Source organism: Cherax quadricarinatus, chromosome 88, assembly GCF_038502225.1.
Source record: "Cherax quadricarinatus isolate ZL_2023a chromosome 88, ASM3850222v1, whole genome shotgun sequence".
NCBI classification, from domain to species: domain Eukaryota; kingdom Metazoa; phylum Arthropoda; class Malacostraca; order Decapoda; family Parastacidae; genus Cherax; species Cherax quadricarinatus.
In genome coordinates, this window is record NC_091379.1 from 16,029,550 (window position 1) to 16,056,384 (window position 26,835).

At 43.0% G+C, this 26,835-nt stretch overlaps 1 protein-coding gene across 3 annotated transcripts in view; it reads right to left on the reverse strand.

Annotated features, from left to right (window-relative positions):
• The window catches only part of LOC128698667 (bestrophin-4-like), a 229,640-nt gene that overhangs the window by 101,482 nt on the left and 101,323 nt on the right, over positions 1–26,835 (reverse strand). The window lies entirely within an intron of this gene.

Consider the following 26,835-nt stretch of genomic DNA (forward strand, 5'->3'; position numbering starts at 1 on the left):
AGGACTCAAGTCCGGCCTGCCGGTTTCCCTGAATCCCTTCATAAATGTTACTTTGCTCACACTCCAACAGCACGTCAAGTATTAAAAACCATTTGTCTCCATTCACTCCTATCAAACACGCTCACGCATGCCTGCTGGAAGTCCAAGCCCCTCGCACACAAAACCTCCTTTACCCCCTCCCTCCAACCCTTCCTAGGCCGACCCCTTCCCCGCCTTCCTTCCACTACAGACTGATACACTCTTGAAGTTATTCTGTTTCGCTCCATTCTCTCTACATGTCCGAACCACCTCAACAACCCTTCCTCAGCCCTCTGGACAACAGTTTTGGTAATCCCGCACCTCCTCCTAACTTCCAAACTACGAATTCTCTGCATTATATTCACACCACACATTGCCCTCAGACATGACATCTCCACTGCCTCCAGCCTTCTCCTCGCTGCAACATTCATCACCCATGCTTCACACCCATATAAGAGCGTTGGTAAAACTATACTCTCATACATTCCCCTCTTTGCCTCCAAGGACAAAGTTCTTTGTCTCCACAGACTCCTAAGTGCACCACTCACCCTTTTCCCCTCATCAATTCTATGATTCACCTCATCTTTCATAGACCCATCCGCTGACACGTCCACTCCCAAATATCTGAATACGTTCACCTCCTCCATACTCTCTCCCTCCAATCTGATATTCAATCTTTCATCACCTAATCTTTTTGTTATCCTCATAACCTTACTCTTTCCTGTATTCACCTTTAATTTTCTTCTTTTGCACACCCTACCAAATTCATCCACCAATCTCTGCAGCTTCTCTTCAGAATCTCCCAAGAGCACAGTGTCATCAGCAAAGAGCAGCTGTGACAACTCCCACTTTGTGTGTGATTCTTTATCTTTTAACTCCACGCCTCTTGCCAAGACCCTCGCATTTACTTCTCTTACAACCCCATCTATAAATATATTAAACAACCACGGTGACATCACACATCCTTGTCTAAGGCCTACTTTTACTGGGAAAAAATTTCCCTCTTTCCTACAAACTCTAACTTGAGCCTCACTATCCTCGTAAAAACTCTTCACTGCTTTCAGTAACCTACCTCCTACACCATACACTTGCAACATCTGCCACATTGCCCCCCTATCCACCCTGTCATACGCCTTTTCCAAATCCATAAATGCCACAAAGACCTCTTTAGCCTTATCTAAATACTGTTCACTTATATGTTTCACTGTAAACACCTGGTCCACACACCCCCTACCTTTCCTAAAGCCTCCTTGTTCATCTGCTATCCTATTCTCCGTCTTACTCTTAATTCTTTCAAATATAACTCTACCATACACTTTACCAGGTACACTCAACAGACTTATCCCCCTATAATTTTTGCACTCTCTTTTATCCCCTTTGCCTTTATACAAAGGAACTATGCATGCTCTCTGCCAATCCCTCTTCCATACATTTATTAAATAATTGCACCAACCACTCCAAAACTATATCCCCACCTGCTTTTAACATTTCTATCTTTATCCCATCAATCCCGGCTGCCTTACCCCCTTTCATTTTACCTACTGCCTCACGAACTTCCCCCACACTCACAACTGGCTCTTCCTCACTCCTACAAGATGTTATTCCTCCTTGCCCTATACACGAAATCACAGCTTCCCTATCTTCATCAACATTTAACAATTCCTCAAAATATTCCCTCCATCTTCCCAATACCTCTAACTCTCCATTTAATAACTCTCCTCTCCTATTTTTAACTGACAAATCCATTTGTTCTCTAGGCTTTCTTAACTTGTTAATCTCACTCCAAAACTTTTTCTTATTTTCAACAAAATTTGTTGATAACATCTCACCCACTCTCTCATTTGCTCTCTTTTTACATTGCTTCACCACTCTCTTAACCTCTCTCTTTTTCTCCATATACTCTTCCCTCCTTGCATCACTTCTACTTTGTAAAAACTTCTCATATGCTAACTTTTTCTCCCTTACTACTCTCTTTACATCATCATTCCACCAATCGCTCCTCTTCCCTCCTGCACCCACTTTCCTGTAACCACAAACTTCTGCTGAACACTCTAACACTACATTTTTAAACCTACCCCATACCTCTTCGACCCCATTGCCTATGCTCTCATTAGCCCATCTATCCTCCAATAGCTGTTTATATCTTACCCTAACTGCCCCTCTTTTAGTTTATAAACCTTCACCTCTCTCTTCCCTGATGCTTCAATTCTCCTTGTATCCCATCTACCTTTTACTCTATATAAATATATATATATATATATATATATATATATATATATATATTTTCCAGCCCGCCAGCCCGCACTGATATATATATAATATATATATATATATATATATATATATATATATATATATATATATATATATATATATATATATATATATATATATATATATATATATATATATGTATATATGCAATAAGATCAGAGTAAACAGGTGATTTCAGAATATGCAAAACAACCACTCTGAAAGAATAGAGAAATTCCAAGTGCTTTCGTGACTACTCACATTATCAAGGAACTATGATAATGTGAGTAGTCACGAAATCGCTTGGAATTTCTCTATTCTTTCAGAGTGGTTGTTTTGCATATATATATATATATATATATATATATATATATATATGGTGGCACACTAGCAGGTACAAAGGAGTCCTTCCTACATGACCTTACACAGGTAATGACACGGGGACAGGAAATGGGTCTCATCCTGAATCCATCCAAATGTGAAATCATCTCAGTCAGTCAACAAGTGATAAATGCAGTGAGATCAAAACTACCAGGAGCAACAGTCATTGCCCCCACAAATAGTGTCTTGCTAGGAGCACCTCTGGAAAGCAATGCCATTGACACAATTCTCAGGAAGAAATTGGAAGAGTTAAGGAGAATGGAACAACGAATAGGCAATCTGGACACCCACGATGCCTTGTACCTTCTCACAAAGTGCTTGAGTCTGCCCAGGTTGACATATTTCCTAAGATGTGCACCTTCATATGATAACCCTATACTGCATGAATATGACAGTATTCTGAGGCAGATCGTTACAAAAGTACTTAGCCTTACACTAGAAGATAGGAAGTGGAACCAAGCTACACTTCCAGTCAGACTAGGAGGCATTGGTGTCCGCAAGTCACCATAGATTGCGCTACCTGCTTTTCTGTCATGTATTGCGTCCAGAGGGCTTGTAGCAGCAATTCTCCCTGAACATCTTAGGGACAAGACTGGAGTCCAGGACCAAAAATTCATTGACGGAGCCATGATCTGGGATAATCTAACGGGCTCTGAAACCAGACCTGCTCCCCCCAACAACTACAAACAATCGCACTGGGATGGTCCAATAGTGGAAAATATAGCCTCAACAATGCTTCAGAGTGTGTCGGGGAAGGATAGAGCCCGCCTCCTGGCAGTGAGAGCCCCTCATGCTGGGGACTTTCTGTTGGCTGTTCCCAACTCCAGCCTTGGCACACGCCTCGACCCACAGACCATCCGCATCGGTGTTGCCCTTCGACTTGCCGCCCCTATTCTCGCCGAACACAGGTGTATTTGTGGCAGTGAAGCAGCAGACCGATTCAGGTACCATGGTCTTGTGTGCCGTAAATCCAAGGGAAAGATTGCAAGACATGAGGAGGTTAATAACATTATCAAGAGGAGCCTCACAACAGCTGGATGCCCAGCAGTAAGGGAGCCACCCCAACTATGCAGATCTGATGGCAGCCAGAAGCATCCAGATGGTATCACCCTTCAAGCCTGGACAGATGGGAAGCAGGTGGTGTGGGACTATACATGTGCATCTACCTTGGCTGATACCTATCTCCAATACACCAGGGAGGAAGGAGGGGCAGCTGCCAGCTTCAGGGAGTCCCAAAAGTCTAGAAAATATGGAGAACTTGCCCATCATTATATGTTTGTTCCCATAGGCTCAGAGACCCTTGGCTCATGGGGAAAGAGTGCATCTAAATTCCTTAAGGAGCTGGGAAAAAGACTAATCAGGATAACTAGGGATCCCAGGGCAGCTAGTTTTCTGTTCCAGCGGCTCAGTGCGGCTGTTCAAAGGGGTAATGCCTGCTGTATTTTGGGCACACGCCCCAGCTCTGAGGAGCTGGATGAGATTTTCGCCTTATAATCGGTGATACACACGTAACAACATGTACCTTATATGCCACCTTTATATCAACAATGTATCTCTTAAATCTTCTGTACCATATTATGTGATAAAATATTACTATTGGTAAAAAAAATATATATGAAAAGATGGGGTGGTAGGGGAAGTGGAATATTCAAACGGCTTCAGGAAGAAATCCAAATAGTCTTCCTTGAAGCCTTTTTATCCACTTCTCCGAGGCTATGGGTTCCACAATTTACACCAGAGGTGGACCCCATCATATATATATATATATATATATATATATATATATATATATATATATATATATATATATATATATATATATATATATATATATATATGTATGTAAGTCTAGGAATTTTTATTGACCCGATTTTTTTTATTGACCTAAGAAAAGCTTTTGACACAGTAGACCACGGCATCCTACTCCACAAACTTGACCATTATGGTATAAGAGGCCATGCGCTTGCATATTTCAAATCCTACCTTACTAATAGATATCAGTATGTCACCATTAAAGACACAGCATCAACAACACGGCCACTTGATACTGGAGTTCCACAGGGAAGTGTCCTTGGACCCCTGCTCTTCCTCATTTACATCAATGATCTTCCAAACGTATCCCAACATCTGAAACCCCATTCTCTTTGCTCACGACACAACTTGTGTCATCTCTCACCCTAATCTTGCCACCCTCAACACCATTGTTAATGAGGAGCTGCTCAAAATATCGACTTGGATGACAGCCAATAAACTTACACTTAGCACTGGCAAAACCTACTATATTATGTTTGGTAGCAGAGCAGGTGCTGCGCAACTTAACATTAAGATCGACAACACTCTAATTGCCAGACATAATGAGGACAAATTCCTAGGCCTATACCTCGACAACAACCTGAATTTCAGCACCCATATCCAACACATATCAAAAAAAGTATCCAAAACAGTTGGGATCCTCTCCAAGATACGATACTACGTGCCGCAAAATGCCCTTCTCACTCTATATCATTCACTCATTTATCCATACCTCACCTATGCTATTTGTGCTTTGGGTTCAACTGCAGCAATACACCTAAAGCCAATAATAACCCAACAAAAAGCCGCAGTAAGAATAATCACTAAATCCCATCCCTGGCAACACCCCCCCCCCACTCCTCATAGATCTAAACTTACTCCCTGTTCAGAACATCCACACTTACTACTGTGCAATCTACATACACAGGACCTTAAATTCCAATATTAACCTTGACCTAAAATGCTTTCTTGATAGTTGTGACAGAACCCACAAGCATAACACCAGACACAAACATCTCTACGACATTCCCCGTGTCCAACTAAACCTTTACAAAAATTCAATGTATGTCAAAGGCCCTAAAATCTGGAACACCCTACCTGAAAACTCTAGAACTGCAGACACATTCATCACCTTCAAAACTACCGTTATAAAACATCTTATCTCCCTGATACACCCCGTCAACTAATTACATAAAAACCACCTGGTGGTTCACACTTACACTCACTCACCGATTTGACGATAAGCACAGAAATACGTATCTTAATCTTAAAATAATGATTCCTAACTAGTCACAAGTTTGCCTGTGATACTCCTATACAGAAACTATGTATTGTGCCAAAACAAAAGCATTCACATTGCTAAACTCACAAACTAGTATTTAGTCACTTAGTATTTAGTCAACTTACTCCACAATTTGTAATAATTTAGGGTTACGAATTAATCTAAGTTTGCCCGAAATGCCTAGCCATGCTAGGTGTTCTAGTGGCCCCCTCTGTATTTAGTATTTTATTACATGTAAACCACACAATAGCCAAAATCTGTAAACCTCGCATTGTAATCCTTATAGAGAATAAACTTTGATTTGATTTGATTGATAGGTAGTAGGTTGGTAGACAGCAACTGCCCAGGGAGGTACTACCGTCCTGCCAAGTGAGTGTAAAACGAAAACCTGTAATTGTTTTACATGATGGTAGGATTTGTAGATGAATGGTTCAGAGAACCGACATGTTGATAAATTAGACACATGTGCAACTCTTGGGTATCTTTATTGAGGAAACGTTTCGCCACACAGTGGCTTCATCAGTCCATACAAAGGAGAATCTTGAAGAACAGGAGGAGAATGAGGTAATCAGTCCCTCAAACTTGAGTCGATGTGGTCAGTCCATCAATCTTGAATAGAATACGGCATACGTGCGGAGAAGGAGCTTATAAACCGTAGGCAGGAGAGGTGCAGCAGTCATAGGTGGTGTCACATTTGTTCAATGTGGAAGTAGGTCGTGCCCAAGATACCCAAGAGTTGCACATGTGTCTAATTTATCAACATGTCGGTTCTCTGAACCATTCATCTACAAACCTGTCAGACACTGCAACTTCTTGGGATCTTAATACTTGGGAATTCTTCGCTTGCCTAATTCTTGGGCACGACCTACTTCCACATTGAACAAATGTGACACCACCTATGACTGCTGCACCTCTCCTGCCTACGGTTTATAAGCTCCTTCTCTGCACGTATGCCGTATTCTATTCAAGATTGATGGACTGACCACATCGACTCAAGGTTGAGGGACTGATTACCTCATTCTCCTCCTGTTCTTCAATATTCTCCTTTGTATGGACTGATGAAACCACTGTGTAGCGAAACGTTTCCTCAATAAAGATACCCAAGAGTTGCACATGTGTCTAATTTATCAACATGATGGTAGGATTGTTGGCGTCTTTTTTCTGTCTCATAAACATGCAAGATTTCAGGTACGTCTTGCTACTTCTACTTACACTTAGGTCACACTACACATACATGTACAAGCACATATATACACACACCCCTCTGGGTTTTCTGCTATTTTCTTTCTAGTTCTTGTTTATTTCCTCTTATCTCCATGGGGAAGTGGAACAGAATTCTTCCTCCGTAAGTCATGCGTGTTGTAAGAGGCGACTAAAATGCCGGGAGCAAGGGGCTAGTGTAAACTCGAAAATGATGGCAAACTTCCTTTCCTCGACGTTCTACTGTGCAGATCTCCCGACAGTGACAAACTTCTCTTCAAAGTGTATAGAAAACCTACCAACAAGGACGATCTTATACACTTCTATTCACACCAAGACACCCGCACTAAGAGAGGAGTCCTCATTGGCTTCTTCTTGAGAGCTCTTCGCATCTCCAGCCCTTGTTTTCTAGAAGAAGAATCCACTTACATAACACAAGCCTTTACACGTCTTCAGTTCCCATCTTTCTTCATCCGAGATTGCAGACTCAAGGCACAAGCTATCCTCAACAAACCGCCCATGGAACAGCCCCCTAAACAGTTCATAGTACTCCCATGTGGCGATGTTGCCACGAATACTCGCCGGGCACTTGCTATGAGTAACATCAACGTTTCCACCATAAACACATCATCTATCAAAGACCTCACTACGAAACGCAGCCCCACACCTCTAACTTCTACAGCAGGCGTCTACACTATCCCTTGTGGGTTCTGTCCCAAGAAATATGTAGGCGAGACAGGCAGAGATCTTGCAGTCCGCCTGAATGAGCATCGAAATGCCTCTAACAGAGACGATGTAAGGTACGCCTGTGTCCTCCACAGAGACTCCACGGGGCATTTGATGAACTGGAACGAGGCACAACTCGTTCTCACCGAACCAGACCTCAGACGCCGACGGTGCCTAGAAGCCTCACTAATCGCCGTCACCGACACTATAGAATGCAACACTGGAAACTACAAAATTTCAAAAAACATTGGCATACATGATACTTAAGCAGCACCAACCCAACAACACAGGAGTCACATGATTTCATCGTCTACCCGTCCTCATCATAGGTAGAGATTGTTTTGATAAGGACCTGCCTCGCATGGGCCAGTAGGCCTTCTACAGTGTTCCTTCATTCTTATGTTCTTATGACATTCCTCAGGTCACGTGCGTCACATCTCACTCTCCGCCTATATATATAATGTCTTTCTACCTCTGTATGTTAGAAGTGATCAAGGTCCCAGGACCGAAACGTTTTCTAATAAATATGTTATAGTGTTTGCTTACGTGTCTTTCTAAACCAACTTGTCGGTATTTGAGATTAAGACACATGTGCAACATCTGGGTATCTTTATTGTAGACGTTTCGCCATCCAGTGGCTTTATCAATACAAATTCTAGGACATAACTTGAAGACAGTAGAACTATGTACAGAAGATGAGGTAATCAGTCCCTCAACCTAGGAGTAGGTGCGAAGAGCACCATAGTCGTGAAGATTCTGAAGCAGAAGAACGAACGAACGAAAGTTCAGGTAAGATCCCAAATGGGATGAGCGGGGAAGACGGGACAGACGAAGAATAATGCTGGAGAGGAGTGTTCTTAGTCGTAGAAATAGAGCCAGGGCTTAACCCAGCAGCAAAGGCGATCGTGGGACAGATATTGAAAAGAGAAATTCCGGTTCTTCTGTTGGGACTCCGGTGGGGTGAGCTGGGAGTAAGGGACTTGCGACCTTTAGAGCTAGAGAGGAGTGCAGAACTGAGTCATGTCTTAACCCAAAAAAGCTAAGGCGAACGTGGGTCAGAGAATGGTACCTGTCTTAGAAGGTACCTGTCAGCGGATCCAAGGTTATTTGTAAGTAGGGTTAGGAGCAGGATCATGCAAGGAGTAGAAAAGGTTGTGTTGGTTTGTGGGTCTGCGAATGTCTTCGTCAAGGAGAGAGGTCCAGTAGTCATGTCGTGTCTCAAGTTTGTCTATCTGTCTGTCACTGAGCCTCTTCCAGTACAGATTCAGCGCAGGGACGTCTAACTGGGCATGGAGAGACTCGCTTGTGGCGAAGTCCTCCCATGTGACATCAAGCACCCAGCACAGCACCTTGTTCTGGACACGCTGCAGTTTAAGTAAGTTTGTTTTTGCTGCAAGAGAGAGGGCTAGAGGAGAGTAAGTTATCAGAGGACGTATTAGGGATTTGTAGAGGTGTAGTTTGGTGCGTTGAGAGGCATGTTTCAGCTTGTAGAGGCCCGCAAGGGCCTTACTAGCTATTGCATGCCTTGAGTGAATGTGTCCGTGTAAACGAAGAAGGTAGTCAAGATTAACGCCAAGGACAGTGACAGATTGTGTGATAGGGAAGTAAGTGCGGGTGTCAGCTGTTCTGAGTTCGACAGGTAATGGAGGATCACGTTTCCTGTAGTTAAAATACGTAATGCTGGATTTTGCTGCATTGGTTTTGATCCTCCATTTTTGTTCCCAGATGGCTATCCTGTCAACCTCATTTTGTGTTTTGTGTGTGAGTGTATCTATATTGGCATGAGTGATAAGTTGTGTAATGTCGTCTGCATAGGCTAGTGTGATGGAGTTGTGGTATATAGGTGTTGGAATGTCGTTAGTGTATAAAATGTAGAGGGTAGGGGAAAGGACAGATCCCTGGGGTACTCCAGCATTTAGTGTGAAGTAGTCAGAGTAACAGCCTTGGAATTTGATTCTCATGGTACGGCCGTCTAGGAAGTTGCAGAGGAGTTTACGAGTATTGAGAGGCAGGTTGAAGTTAGTGCAGAGTTTGTACTTGAGCCCCTCGTGCCACACAGTGTCAAAAGCTTTTTCAACGTCTTTTGCAACCAGGGCTGTCCTGTTTCTTTGTTTTGTGTTTATGTGGATGTAGTTGAGAATGATGTTAATGGCATCCTGTGTGGATCTGTGTGTTCTGAAGCCAAACTGGCCATCTGAAAGTAGAGAATTATGTTCCAGGTATCTGCGAAGGCGATGATTAATGAGTTTTTCAAAGAGTTTTCCTAAAGTTTCGAGGAGGCTGATAGGGCGATAGTTTCTAGGGTCAGAGTGGTCTTTATTGGGTTTAGGAAGGAGGATAGCAGTAGCAGCTTTGAAGAGGGAAGGGAAGTATCCAGAGGCAAGGGAGGCATTGAGGAGGTTTGTGTAGGCAGTAATGATAGAGTCAGGAAGGTGTTTCAGGATAATATGGTTTAGGCCAGAGGCACCAGGAGCCTTTGGAGGAAGGTGTCTGAGGAGAGTTTTAATGTCTGTGTTGGTGAAAGGAGTGTCGAGTTCTTGGGAGGAGGTAAGAGTGTCTAGATGTATGTGGCTGTCTGGTGTTGTTTCTTGTGTGTGTGCAGTGTTCCAGTGTTCTATGTTCTGAATGTGTTGAATAACGTTAGGGTGAGGTGGGTGAGCGTGGAAGATGTTCTCCCAGATGTGTTTGAAGATGTTGGTAGCAGCCTGTGGGTCTGAGATGTGTGTGTTGTTGTGGGTGATGTGTTTGAATTTGTTGGTGGGAGTAGTGCCTCTGATTTTTTTGATAAAGTTCCAGAAGGCTTTAGTGTTTTTAACACGCTGCCTGTCCGCTTGTTGTATTAGTCGTGACCAGTGATTGTTGTGGTCTTGGTCTAGGCTGTGTAAAATGTTGTTTCTAAGGTAAGTGAGATCTAATCGGACTTGATTAAATCTATGTGTGTTGTAGAGGAAGCGGTTGTGGTAGCAGATAATTAGTCTTCTTGTTCTGAGTGACGGTTTGAAGGAATAACGAGTGGTGTGAGTTTTCTTTGGTATTGCGATGTTGGCTGCTTGTGTAATGGTGTCCTGGATGAGATCAAGTTGAGTATCGATGTCAGAGATAGGTTTGTTGTTGTAGTCATAGGTGAGGTTAATATTGTCTATGTGTTGTTTGAAAGCATCCCAGTCAGCGTTCTTGTAGGAGAATGAAGGTGTGGTTGGAATGAGGATAGGGTTGGAGGAGATGTGTAAGATGACTGGGATGTGATCAGAGCCTGTAATGGGGCCAGGTGAGATGTAATGTTGAAATAGAGAGCTGGCTCGGTTTGCCAGAATGATGTCTGGTTTGCCTTGGCCCGTGTGGTTGAAGAAGGTATTGAAGTCTGGGCCAAGATGAATTAGGTGTTTATGGTTTGTGAAGTTGAGTAATTGGTGACCAAGTTGGTTGTTACTGGTGTGATGAAAGGCAGTGTGTTTGGCATTCATGTCAGCTAGTAGGTAAGTTGGTGTGTTGGTGTAGTTGAAGACTAAGGAGAGGTCGTGTATGTTGAGAGTAGTGTTTGGGCGAGCATAGGTGGTGAAAAAGATAAAGGGGCCAAGGTGGGTGTGTATTCTGACCTCAAGACAGTGTTGGTGAATAAAAGGGATTGGGAGAAATTCATGTTTTATGTTGGAATTGACAAGGATGGCAAACCCATCGTGGGGATCATAGGGGGACTGTAGTGCAGTATAACCATAATGGCGGATACATTGAGGGGCTTTGAGGCAGGTACTGTTTAGCAAAACAATATCTGGCCTCTCTGCTTCAAGGAGCTCGGCCAGTAGGTGTCTAATTGTAAAGTAAGAACGTACGTTGAACTGAATCGCCTTAAACGTGATTTAATGGTTTCGTCTTAGCAAAGTTAATGTCGGGGGAGGAGTTTGGATTAAAGCCCGTGATAGTGGTGCCATCAGTGGATGTGTGTTTGTAGGTGCTACGGACCCGTTTCCTGGAGGGGGAGGAAGAGATGGATCTGTTTTTATGTTCTTTGGTCTGTCCGTTAGAAGTTGGGGTAGGTTTAGGTTTGAGTGGATTTTGTCTGGAGGAGGTGGAGTTGGACCTGGATGAGGTTTTGGTTGTGGTGGAGTGGGCGAAGGTGGATGCAGAGGAAGTGGAAGTTTTGGTAAGCTGTGAGGAAGTGGAAGCTTTGGAAGGGGATGAAGTGGGTAAGGAAGTGGGGGGAGGGGTGTCGTAGCAGTAGCAGTAGGGGTGTTGGTGGGAGGTGTAGAAGTAGTGAAGAGAGGTAGTGGAGGAGGAGAGCTGGTGGGAGTAGGAAGTGGGGGGGTGGGAGAGAGGAAGGAGGGAGAGGTTGTAGGAGGCTTGGAAGAGAAGCAGGAAGGAGGGATAATTAAAGAGGGAAGATTGTTAGCAGACAAGATTAGGTTAAGGACATGTGAGTAGTCTGATTGGTAAGCTTGTGAGATTACCATCGCAGAGTGGGCAGCAGTGGCAAGTTGACAGTTAGTTTTGTAGTCTAGTGTGGGTGTAGAAGGAGAAGTGCTTGTAGTCTGTGTGTTGGTGTTTGATGTGTGTAGAGTAGAAGAGGTAGACCAAGTGCGTGGGGAGGCCCAGGCATTGGGGGTAGGGGAGGGAGGTGTGGAAGGGGAGGGAGGTAAGGAAGGGGAGGGAGGAGCAGGGAAGGGGTTGGGTAGGGAGGGAGGTTGGTTTGCTCTGAGGGAGGAGAGAATGTGCTTTCTAGAAGGGCAGGAATTTGCAACTGCAGTGTGTGACCCGCCACAGTTAGAACATTTAAGGGGGAGGTTGCAAGTATTCCAGAAGTGGCCAGTTGCTGAACATCTGGAGCAGACTTGTGTAGATGTGCATGTGTTTTTGTCGTGGCCGAATTTGTAGCATTTAAGACATTGTGTGATTGGGTGGAAGTTCGGAGTGAAGAGAGCGTTTGGAGGAATGCGGATGGTCTTGGCAAAGATTCCTTGACTGAAGAGTGTAGAGGCGTCAGCAGGAGTAGAACAGCGTATTTTGAGAATGGTAGAGTTTTCTGGTCTGTAAATATCGTCAACAGAGACTTTGTTCTTAGTACTGATATCTTTTATTAAGTCTTCTTTGTCTGTGTCATAGGCTGTCAGGAGAGAGTAGTCTACATGTTTAGCAATGACTGTGCTTTTGGCACGGTGCTCAGGAGTCCAAATAATGGTGAAGCCTGCGTTGAGAAGTTTTTGTCTGGAATCGCTTGAGGTGTACGCTTCGTAGGAATGTTTGTCAAGAAGGAGTTTGAAGCCTGAGTTGGTTTTGAAGACTTTAAGTTGAGGTGCACCAGTGATCTGATATAATAAATTTTCCGGACAGATAGTGGCATCAGGATTAGAAAATTTGAGGTTTAGCAAGAAGGAATTGGATTTAGTAGAAGCAGAGGCGGGTGTGGGAGGTTGGGGGAGAGTGGAAGGGGGGTGGGAGGTGGAAGGCAACGAAGGCATCGTCTAATTACGAAAAGATGTAATTGGAGGTGACAATCGGCCAAAAAGTGAGAGTACTCAGCTAGGCAAGTACGTGTAAGTAGACACACGTACTTGCCTGGCGCAGGACACTGAGGAGGTGAACTGTAACTTGATGGAGCACTGTATATCCTGAGTGGTGGCGAGACTGGCTGTATGGCGTGCAGTCAACAGGCGAAGAGAATTCAGGCAGCAAGAGGCTTCCTGCCCTTCGGTTGGCAACCACCGACGCACCAATCCTGATGGTGGAGAGGAAGACGAAGGTCCAGCAAGCACTACTCAAAGCACTACTCAACACGGGGTAATTTCGAGAGAGGCGAGATCATCGATGTGTTAGGTAAGCACACGTCACCACTCGAGCTAAGTCGCTTGATCGCTTCTCACTGTCGAAGTGTTCTGATGAAGCAGAAGAAAGGATCCTGGCGCTTATATAGTAATGTCAGGTGAAGCAGACGAGGGCATATTCACTGGTAGGCGGGATTCCCCAGTGGAAGTAGGCCCTCCCCAAAGAGATGGGTTAGTTGTAGTAGTAGTTGTCGTAGTCGTGAAGGCTATGTACATGCCCTCAGAATTAAGATTCCATGATGTTGCAGTGTCTGACAAGTTGTGTACAAATGGTATACAATATCGACAAAATGAGATTAAGACACGTGCAACATCTGCACATGTTGCACATGTGTCTTAATCTCATTTTGTCGGTATTGTATACCATTCGTACACAACTTGTCGGTATTTATTACCAAGGTTTATACCATATATATATATATATATATATATATATATATATATATATATATATATATATATATATATATATATATATATATATATATATATATATATATATATATATATATATAAAGGATGCAGCAGATAAATAATATCGCACCCTGATTTCATTTTTTTTTCAATAAAATTTGGTAGACACAGTAACATGTAAATTACCTAGGATAACCCCCCCCCCCCCCCCAAAAAAAAAAAAAAAGTCAGTCACTTATTTCCATTGGTAATAAACCACTGACTCCTTTTTCGGGTTATCAAAAGTAATTTACCTATACATAACTACGTATGTTAATTAAACTTGTGTGCTAGTGAATAAATAAACCTAACGTTTCGCTCTCCAGAAGCTTGACAGATCTTCTGGAGAGCGAAACGTTGCCTCAATAAAATGTCACATTAGTTGTATCTGTGTCCATTTACCCTACTGTCGGTAATTCTACCATTATTACTACTACGGTGAAAGCTCTGTTCCACAAGGCACAGTACTCGCTCCCATCTTGTTCCTCATCCTCATATCTGACATAGACAAAAATGTCAGCCACAGCACCGTGTCTTCCTTTGCAAATGACACCCGAATCTGCATGACAGTGTCTTCCATTGCAGACACTGCAAGGCTCCAGGCAGACATCAACCAAATCTTTCAGTGGGCTGCAGAAAACAATATGAAGTTCAACGATGAGAAATTTCAATTACTCCGATATGGTAAACACGAGGAAATTAAAACTTCATCAGAGTACAAAACAAATTCTGGCCACAAAATAGAGCGAAACACCAACGTCAAAGACCTGGGAGTGATCATGTCGGAGGATCTCACCTTCAAGGACCATAACATTGTATCAATCGCATCTGCTAGAAAAATAACAGGATGGATAATGAGAACCTTCAAAACTAGGGAGGCCAAGCCCATGATGACACTCTTCAGGTCACTTGTTCTATCTAGGCTGGAATATTGCTGCACACTAACAGCACCTTTCATGGCAGGTGAAATTGCTGACCTAGAAAATGTACAGAGAACCTTCACGGCACGCATAACGGAGATAAAACACCTCAATTACTGGGAGCGCTTGAGGTTCCTAAACCTGTATTCCCTGGAATGCAGGAGGGAGAGATACATGATTATATACACCTGGAAAATCCTAGAGGGACTAGTACCGAACTTGCACACGAAAATCACTCACTACGAAAGCAAAAGACTTGGCAGACGATGCAACATCCCCCCAATGAAAAGCAGGGGTGTCACTAGCACGTTAAGAGACCATACAATAAGTGTCAGGGGCCCGAGACTGTTCAACTGCCTCCCAGCATACATAAGGGGGATTACCAACAGACCCCTGGCAGTCTTCAAGCTGGCACTGGACAAGCACCTAAAGTCGGTTCCTGACCAGCCGGGCTGTGGCTCGTACGTTGGTTTGCGTGCAGCCAGCAGCAACAGCCTGGTTGATCAGGCCCTGATCCACCGGGAGGCCTGGTCACGGACCAGGCCGCGGGGGCGCTGATCCCCAGAATACCCTCCAGGTAGACTCCAGGTACTGCGCAAATAATACGAACCTTCTTATAATAATAATAATAATAATCCTTTATTTCTACAAGTACATGATACAACTTACATAGGCAAGTAGAATACACTACTATTGAAAGCTTGAAGACAATCAGAAAACACTACACTAAGTTCTGGCGGAGAAACCATACTCACATATTGGCTCTTAAGCTATAAAAAGAGTATCTTGTAAATCCCTATAACATGTTCCTTCCTTCACTTATTGTAAACCACTACTCAACATCTGAAGCTGATGTTCCTTCCTTCACTTATTGTAAACTACTACTCAACATCTGAAGCTGATGTTCCTTCCTTCACTTATTGTAAACTACTACTCAACATCTGAAGCTGATGTTCCTTCCTTCACTTATTGTAAACTACTACTCAACATCTGAAGCTGATGTTCCTTCCTTCACTTATTGTAAACCACTACTCAACATCTGAAGCTGATGTTCCTTCCTTCACTTATTGTAAACCACTACTCAACATCTGAAGCTGATGTTCCTTCCTTCACTTATTGTAAACCACTACTCAACATCTGAAGCTGATGTTCCTTCCTTCACTTATTGTAAACCACTACTCAACATCTGAAGCTGAAGTTCCTTCCTTCATTTATTGTAAACCACTACTCAACATCTGAAGCTGATGTTCCTTCCTTCACTTATTGTAAACTACTACTCAACATCTGAAGCTGATGTTCCTTCCTTCACTTATTGTAAACTACTACTCAACATCTGAAGCTGATGTTCCTTCCTTCACTTATTGTAAACCACTACTCAACATCTGAAGCTGATGTTCCTTCCTTCACTTATTGTAAACTACTACTCAACATCTGAAGCTGATGTTCCTTCCTTCACTTATTGTAAACTACTACTCAACATCTGAAGCTGATGTTCCTTCCTTCACTTATTGTAAACCACTACTCAACATCTGAAACTGATGTTCCTTCCTTCACTTATTGTAAACTACTACTCAACATCTGAAGCTGATGTTCCTTCCTTCACTTATTGTAAACCACTACTCAACATCTGAAGCTGATGTTCCTTCCTTCACTTATTGTAAACTACTACTCAACATCTGAAGCTGATGTTCCTTCCTTCACTTATTGTAAACCACTACTCAACATCTGAAGCTGATGTTCCTTCCTTCACTTATTGTAAACTACTACTCAACATCTGAAGCTGATGTTCCTTCCTTCACTTATTGTAAACCACTACTCAACATCTGAAGCTGATGTTCCTTCCTTCACTTATTGTAAACTACTACTCAACATCTGAAGCTGATGTTCCTTCCTTCACTTATTGTAAACCACTACTCAACATCTGAAGCTGATGTTCCTTCCTTCACTTATTGTAAACCACTACTCAACATCTGAAGCTGATGTTCCTTCCTTCACTTATTGTAAACTACTACTCAACATCTGAAGCTGATGTTCCTTCCTTCACTTATTGTAAACCACTACTCAACATCTGAAGCTGATGTTCCTTCCTTCACTTATTGTAAACTACTACTCAACATCTGAAGCTGATGTTCCTTCCTTCACTTATTGTAAACCACTACTCAACATCTGAAGCTGATGTTCCTTCCTTCACTTATTGTAAACCACTACTCAACATCTGAAGCTGATGTTCCTTCCTTCACTTATTGTAAACTACTACTCAACATCTGAAGCTGATGTTCCTTCCTTCACTTATTGTAAACCACTACTCAACATCTGAAGCTTCTGTTCCTTCCTTCACTTATTGTAAACCACTACTCAACATCTGAAGCTGATGTTCCTTCCTTCACTTATTGTAAACTACTACTCAACATCTGAAGCTGATGTTCCTTCCTTCACTTATTGTAAACTACTACTCAACATCTGAAGCTGATGTTCCTTCCTTCACTTATTGTAAACTACTACTCAACATCTGAAGCTGATGTTCCTTCTTTCACTTATTGTAAACTACTACTCAACATCTGAAGCTGATGTTCCTTCCTTCACTTATTGTAAACTACTACTCAACATCTGAAGCTGATGTTCCTTCCTTCACTTATTGTAAACTACTACTCAACATCTGAAGCTGATGTTCCTTCCTTCACTTATTGTAAACTACTACTCAACATCTGAAGCTGATGTTCCTTCCTTCACTTATTGTAAACTACTACTCAACATCTGAAGCTGATGTTCCTTCCTTCACTTATTGTAAACTACTACTCAACATCTGAAGCTGATGTTCCTTCCTTCACTTATTGTAAACCACTACTCAACATCTGAAGCTGATGTTCCTTCCTTCACTTATTGTACTACTCAACATCTGAAGCTGATGTTCCTTCCTTCACTTATTGTAAACTACTACTCAACATCTGAAGCTGATGTTCCTTCCTTCACTTATTGTAAACTACTACTCAACATCTGAAGCTGATGTTCCTTCCTTCACTTATTGTAAACTACTACTCAACATCTGAAGCTGATGTTCCTTCCTTCACTTATTGTAAACTACTACTCAACATCTGAAGCTGATGTTCCTTCCTTCACTTACTGTAAACCACTACTCAACATCTGAAGCTGATGTTCCTTCCTTCACTTATTGTAAACCACTACTCAACATCTGAAGCTGATGTTCCTTCCTTCACTTATTGTAAACCACTACTCAACATCTGAAGCTGATGTTCCTTCCTTCACTTACTGTAAACCACTACTCAACATCTGAAGCTGATGTTCCTTCCTTCACTTATTGTAAACTACTACTCAACATCTGAAGCTGATGTTCCTTCCTTCACTTATTGTAAACCACTACTCAACATCTGAAGCTGATGTTCCTTCCTTCACTTACTGTAAACCACTACTCAACATCTGAAGCTGATGTTCCTTCCTTCACTTATTGTAAACTACTACTCAACATCTGAAGCTGATGTTCCTTCCTTCACTTATTGTAAACCACTACTCAACATCTGAAGCTGATGTTCCTTCCTTCACTTACTGTAAACCACTACTCAACATCTGAAGCTGATGTTCCTTCCTTCACTTATTGTAAACCACTACTCAACATCTGAAGCTGATGTTCCTTCCTTCACTTATTGTAAACCACTACTCAACATCTGAAGCTGATGTTCCTTCCTTCACTTATTGTAAACCACTACTCAACATCTGAAGCTGATGTTCCTTCCTTCACTTATTGTAAACTACTACTCAACATCTGAAGCTGATGTTCCTTCCTTCATTTATTGTAAACCACTACTCAACATCTGAAGCTGATGTTCCTTCCTTCACTTATTGTAAACCACTACTCAACATCTGAAGCTGATGTTCCTTCCTTCACTTACTGTAAACCACTACTCAACATCTGAAGCTGATGTTCCTTCCTTCACTTATTGTAAACTACTACTCAACATCTGAAGCTGATGTTCCTTCCTTCACTTATTGTAAACCACTACTCAACATCTGAAGCTGATGTTCCTTCCTTCACTTATTGTAAACCACTACTCAACATCTGAAGCTGATGTTCCTTCCTTCACTTATTGTAAACCACTACTCAACATCTGAAGCTGATGTTCCTTCCTTCACTTACTGTAAACCACTACTCAACATCTGAAGCTGATGTTCCTTCCTTCACTTATTGTAAACCACTACTCAACATCTGAAGCTGATGTTCCTTCCTTCACTTATTGTAAACCACTACTCAACATCTGAAGCTGATGTTCCTTCCTTCACTTACTGTAAACCACTACTCAACATCTGAAGCTGATCAGATGAGGTTTTCTTAAGTTATAGACGAAAACTTTCACACAGATGAGTTACTTAGCTCTTTCAGCTTTTAAGATATTACAAGGAATTCAATGGTAATAAGTCACTATGACTTTTCGGGGTTATCCTATGTGTTATAATTGTACTTATGTGTACCGGTGCCTAAATAAAATTACTTAACATTGGACGTGTTTCTTTACACTGGTTGTCTATGTTCACCCATCTGTAAAATGGGTACCTGGGTGTTAGTGGAAATTTATTCGGTCCTAAAAGTTCTACAGGACAGATACGGCGTACAAAGATCCCAACATGTCACAGATAAATAGCTGGATAGGGTGGCCCTTACACCCACCCAACACACACACACACACACACACACACACACACACACACACACACACACACACACACACACACACACACACACACACACACAAGGACCAGGTGATAAGGCTGAGGAAAGAAGGTGGAGAACTCACAAGAAACGATCAAGAGGTATGTGAGGAGCTCAACACGAGATTTAAGGAAGTATTTACAGTAGAGACAGGAAGGACTCTGGGGGGACAGACCAGATGGGGACACCAGCAAGGAATACACCAACAAGTGTTGGACGACATACATACAGATGAGGAGGAGGTGAAGAAACTGCTAAGGGACATCGATACCTCAAAGGCAATGGGACCAGACAACATCTCCCCGTGGGTCCTTAGAGAGGGAGCAGACATGTTGTGCGTGCCACTTACCACAATCTTCAACACATCCCTGGAAACTGGGCAACTACCTGAGGTATGGAAGACGGCAAATGTAGTTCCCATTTTTAAAAAAGGAGACAGAAAAGAGGCACTAAACTATAGACCTGTGTCATTGACGTGTATAGTATGCAAAATTATGGAGAAGATTATCAGGAGGAGAGTGGTGGAGCACCTGGAACGGAACAGGAGTATAAATGCCAACCAGCACGGATTCACGGAAGGCAAATCCTGTGTCACAAACCTTCTGGAGTTTTATGATAAAATAACAGAAGTAAGACAAGAGAGAGAGGGGTGGGTTGATTGCATCTTCTTGGACTGCAAGAAGGCCTTTGACACAGTTCCTCACAAGAGATTAGTGCAGAAGCTAGAGCATCAGGCGCATATAACAGGAAGGGCACTGCAATGGATCAGAGAATACCTGACAGGGAGGCAACAACGAGTCATGGTACGTAATGATGTATCACAGTGGGCACCTGTGACGAGCGGGGTCCCACAGGGGTCGGTCCTAGGACCAGTGCTATTTTTGGTATATGTGAATGACATGACGGAAGGGTTAGACTCAGAAGTGTCCCTGTTTGCAGATGATGTGAAGTTAATGAGGAGAATTAAATCTGATGAGGACCAGGCAGGACTTCAAAGAGACCTGGACAGACTGGACACCTGGTCCAGCAAATGGCTTCTCGAATTTAATCCTGCCAAATGCAAAGTCATGAAGATAGGGGAAGGGCACAGAAGACCACAGACAGAGTATAGGCTAGGTGGCCAAAGACTGCAAACCTCACTCAAGGAGAAAGATCTTGGGGTGAGTATAACACCGAGCATGTCTCCGGAAGCACACATCAATCAGATAACTGCTGCAGCATATGGGCGCCTGGCAAACCTGAGAACAGCATTCCGATACCTTAGTAAGGAATCATTCAAGACACTGTACACCGTGTATGTCAGGCCCATACTGGAGTATGCAGCACCTGTTTGGAACCCGCACTTGATAAAGCACGTCAAGAAACTAGAGAAAGTACAAAGGTTTGCGACAAGGTTAGTTCCAGAGCTAAGGGGAATGTCCTATGAGGAAAGATTAAGGGAAATCGGCCTGACCACACTGGAGGACAGGAGGGTCAGGGGAGACATGATAACGACATATAAAATACTGCGTGGAATAGACAAGGTGGACAAAGACAGGATGTTCCAGGGAGGGGACACAGAAACAAGAGGCCACAATTGGAAGTTGAAGACACAAATGAGTCAGAGAGATAGTAGGAAGTATTTCTTCAGTCATAGAGTTGTAAGGCAGTGGAATAGCCTAGAAAATGACGTAGTGGAGGCAGGAACCATACATAGTTTTAAGACGAGGTTTGATAAAGCTCATGGAGCGGGGAGAGAGAGGGCCTAGTAGCAACCGGTGAAGAGGCAGGGCCAGGAGCTAGGACTCGACCCCTGCAACCACAAATAGGTGAGTACAAATAGGTGAGTACACACACACACACACACACACACACACACACCCGGGTTGGCGAAGGTGGTTGGAAGGTACTTCTTAATTGATAGATTTACCCTTCAGGGAAGAAGTAGGTAGTTTATACTGTTAGTACACTAATATTAGAACTGTTGAGGCAACTGTAGATAATAATAATGTAGACCTAAGACCTTAACGTAGGTAGTAATAGGCCGATAATGTACGCAAACACTAGGTTATGTTAGCCAGGGAGAACTGGCAGCCCAAGATTGAATACTGGGGCACGGGTTTGAGACCGCAGTGCCCTTTCTTCTAAGACTAGACACCATCGGAACAACAAGTCCCGTGATCAGCAGGCGGTGCCCCCACGTGTCTTCACATACTAGACCTGGGGAAATCTGGTGGAGACATCTCGACGTACCGTAGATGACCTCCTCCGTCAGGCCTATACAGTAAGACGAGACCTCCCTTTTTCTCAGGATTCTGGCCAGCTTCTGGGGGAAATTGCAAGTGAGTTGAGCTGTTGGCCTTTGTGCAGGCGGCAGTCCATGACCAGAATGTACCGGCGTCACGCCTTTAGGCTTAGAAGCTAGTGTTCATTTTTGCATAGTTATACTAAGGGGATACACACCCCCTTGGAAACAGGAATTTCTGAGGTGCAGGCAGGTCACTAATATCGAGTGAATATTGCAGGAATTAAGGCTCCCAGTTGCACGTGGTTCTGAGGGGAAGTCCAGAGAGCTTAGGGAGGTTGAAGACCGGGACACATTCTCCAACACCAAGTAAGTTAGTCCTTTATACGTGCATGCAGGCGAGATTTCTTACAACATCATTTATGAAAATCTGTCCTATAAGCCACTTGTGAGGCTGAGGTTCCGACCTCAGGGCTCGGTGTCAACAGAGCTTGCCAGGGTAGACAACTCACATGGAGGCAGTCCAGACAATTTTTCACAGGTGTGGGTCGCATCCTGGGTGTTAGTGGACTGGTGTGGGTCACATCCTGGGACAAAACTGACCTAATTTACGGGATATGCTCAACATAACAAGGGTCTTTCTATATAGTAGTATGTCATTGATATCAGCTATGCACAAATAACCCGCACATAAAAGACAGAAGCTTACGACGACGTTTCGGTCCGACTTGGACCATTGACAAAGTCACACTAACAGAGGAGGAGCAGGACGGCTATATATAGGCAGGAAGAGGTGGAGGTAGTAGTAGTGGTAGTAGTAGTGGTAGTAGTAGTAGTAGTAGTAGTACAAGAATTGTATATAATACCGACAGGATGAAATGACACATGCACAACACCCGGGCATCCCCACCGTAGACGTTTCGAGAATTCTAATTCGTTCTCCCGTCTTGGCTACCCTTCCCATTTCATAGACTCTGCCCTCTCACGTGCTAAACGCAATTTCTTCTCTCCCAAACTCTCTACTCATGGGAACTCTTCTATCCTCTGCCTTCCCTACATTTCCGGTCTTTCTAATCTCAACAATTCTCTCCGTCCCTTAGACATCAAGCTTACCTTCCGCCAGACTAACACTCTTCGCACTAATCTCGTTCATACCTCTCCTCCCTCTACAGATGTCCCTGGTGTCTACTCTATTTCTTGCTCCTCCTGTCCTCTTCAATACTTTGGAGAAACTGGTCGATCTCTTTCTGACAGACTTAGGGAGCACAAAAATAGTGTTAGGCTTGCCGACACTAACAATGCTCTTTTCTGTCACGTCAGAGATCATAGCCATCCTATTGACTGGTCTTCTGCTAAAACTGTCTTCCCTACTTCCAACTCGAACAGTCGCCGTTTAGTTGAATCCTCTCTTATACACAACTTTCCTTGTATGAACCTTAGCCCTGGCTTCGTCTCTGTAGATGCCTTCCTCTCCCACTACATTGTAAAATGCTCCAAACTTCAGAACTCCCGTGACTTAACCTGAATCCTCATTTTTTTTTTTTTCTTCTTCTTCTTCTTTTTCTTCTTCCTCTTCCCCTTTCCTCTCTCCTTTTCTCCTCTGGGTTGTCTTTCTCTCTCCTGTCTCGTGTTTCTGTTCCTTCTTTATTTTATTTCACCACTTCCCCTTTCACGCACCTCGGTGCGCTTGCTCTCCCTCTGTGGGTTTCTAGCTCTCTTGCAGTGCTCCCCTTCCTTTGTATTTGACTGGCTCGTCTTCCTTATTTCCCACTTCTACCACTACCACTACTACTACCTCTTCTTCTTCTACTACATCTACTGATGAAATTAGGCACATGTGCGGCGTCTGGTTGTCTTTGTTGTGGACGTTTCGCCATCCAGTGGCTGGCTGGATGGCGAAACGTCTACGGTGGGGATGCCCGGGTGTTGTGCATGTGTCATTTCATCCTGTCGGTATTATATACAATTCTTGTACTACTACTACTACTACTACTACCACTACTACTACCACTACTACTACCTCCACCTCTTCCTGCCTATATATAGCCGTCCTGCTCCTCCTCTGTTAGTGTGACTTTGTCAATGGTCCAAGTCGGACCGAAACGTCGTCGTAAGCTTCTGTCTTTTATGTGCGGGTTATTTGTGTATCGTTCCAGTCACGGTATTGTGCCTTTTTGTTATTTATATCAGCTATGGTCTGTATACCTTGTACATGTACTGGTAGTAAATTATTTATTATTATTATTATTATTATTATTATTATTATTATTATTATGAAGTAATGAGGGATCTGAGAATGAGGACACGAAATAATGTCCCTTAAAATTGTATATCTTTCTTTCTCGTGAAATGTTAAACCAGTATGGATCATTTAATGCAACTAGACATAAGAGGCTCGACCCTCCGTCATCTAGCCGAAAGCGTGGTCGCTAGTGCCTTGGCAGTCGAGTGGAATAATAATAATTAATAATAACAATAATAATTTTTTTAAATTACATGTACAACGTAAATAGCCCTAGATGATATCAATGACATACTATACAGAAAGGCCCTTGTTATGCAGAACATTTCGGGCAAATTAGGTTAATTTTGTCTCCTGGATGCGACCCACACCAGCTGATTAACACCAAGTACCTACTTGATGTTAGGTGAACAGGGACAGTAGATGTCTTAAGGAAAAACGCCCACTGTTTCCACCCGTACCGGAGATCGAACCACGGACCTCACTGTGAGCTGAGAGCCCTACTAACCGAGGTACAGGATACCACTGTTATATTTACTTCCCGAGGAGCCACCCTCAGCTCGTCCCACTTAATCACATACATCATTTCACTACTGTAAAGACAGTCAAGCGGCTGACTGATAAAGTCCCCTAAACAGTGAAAATCGTACAGTAATGTCTACCATGGTCAGTGGCTGACCGCTTTTTGCTCCCACGGTAGATTATTTTTACCATACTTCGTTATATTTTCCTTGGTGGTATGTTATAACGTATACCTGGAGAGGATTTCGGGGGTCAACGCCCCCGCGGCCCGGTCTGAGACCAGGCCTCTTGTTATTATTTATGGAAAGAGGACAACCAAACCTAAACCATATGTTGGGAAGCCACACAGATCAAATTAAATCAATTACTTGTGGCAGTTACAAGGATATTTCTCGTATAAACACTAAGATACCAGATAAGTTCATTTAGGTACAGGTACGCACAAGTACAATTATCATACACAGTGTAAATTACCTAGAATAACCCCCCAAAAAAGTCAGACTTATTTCCATTGTGGTTCTAATATATGCAAAATATTAAGCATTCTTTCCTGTGTTATCTGGGAGAATTGATTATTATTATTATTATTATAATCAAAAAGAAGCGCTAAGCCACAAGGGGTATACAGCGCTGGAATGGAACTGACAGTTACTTTCACTTACAGAAAATATTATAACTGTGTATGGAAGAGACTGTGAGGATAACACAAGACCATATTCGGTTTCTCAAGGGAAGTGTATAAAAAAATAAATTTTCCAGAGAGGTCTCATTAGCAGCGCCACTGTTTGGTCTACCAAACAGAAAACAACATAGTTCCCTGAACATCAAAATGGTATACAATACCGACAGGTTGTTAGGTAAGACACATATGCAACAGTTAGACAACTTTATTCCGAAACGTTTCGCCTACACAATAGGCCTACTGTGTAGGCGAAACGTTTCGGAATAAAGTTGTCTAACTGTTGCATATGTGTCTTACCTAACAACATAGTTCCCTATTCGGTTTCTCTAGGGCTGGGTATACCAAATAAATTTTCGTACTGTGTACTCCGTACTGAGTACTTCGTACTCCTCCCTAGGCCTTACCTTAAGAATAATAATAATAATAATAATATACAACCTACGTTACGTTAATAATAATAATAATATACAACCAAGACTAAGCGTTAAATAATATTAATTATTATTATTTAAGGGGAAGCGCTAAACAGCTATGGAGCCTACAGGTTTTTAATTATGATTAACCAAAATAACAATGTGTATGGTAAATATGCATTATAGACGACGTGAGTGATGACGTCATCATTCAATTATAACCTTCCACTTGGTACCCTTCAAGCTGCTCGAGGGCTCTTGATACAAGGAAGCTGAGCTGCCCTCCCTTGTCTACTTTCACACATGATTGCAATCAACTTCTCATTCCCACAAGGCTGTATTAACTTACAGGTTTAACGCTTCCCCATTAATTTAACAATAATTGTAAACACTATTCACGGGGAGTGCTAAACCCTTGGGAGTTTAGCGCTTCCCCGTAACATATGAAAGGTTTATTGATGTCTAAAATATTAGGCACAATTAAAATTCAAGTTTTTTAACCAAAAGTATTTTAATTCAAGTGGCAGGAACCGCATAAACGGACCGTTGTTGTCAAACACGCTACAGGTTCGAACCTACGGCCTCCGACAAAGGTGCAGAACATGTCTGGACCCGGAAAGGCTCCAAATAATGTTCTCTAAAAGAAACAGTGGATCAATGATACCAGGAACACCTTGGCAATAGGTCGAGAATGGGAATATAGAGACGCTGAGGCTCCAGAGTGGGATTATGGAACACCATGTGTAGGAGGACGAGAGATGTGGCCTTAAACACGGAGAGAAGGAACTCCTTCTCCACCCCCGAGATAAAGAGAGCTGCGTGGAGGATGTACAGTCTTTGGCCTACGGTGGTGATGAGATGTTCACCTAGGTGCCAGTCCTGTAGCTTAAGGAAGCCACACAGCAGGAGAAGACCTCCTGCCACCATTGTGGCACCCAAAGATAGGTTGAAGATCGTCATGATTATGGCCATCGACAAGCAAACCCAGTAGTAATTAGCGGAGAACTTGATGTAATTGACGAACATCCAATAGAAGGCGGTGTTCAAACTGGAGGGACAGCGCAGGTTCATCAGGGTGCAGAGAAAAGCATATACGCTCACTGGAGGTCCCATCACTAACCTCTCCTCCACCTCTCCCAGGAGCAGCTGCCCCAGGTCCCTGCCCGATACCAGGATCTCCTTGATGACCTCC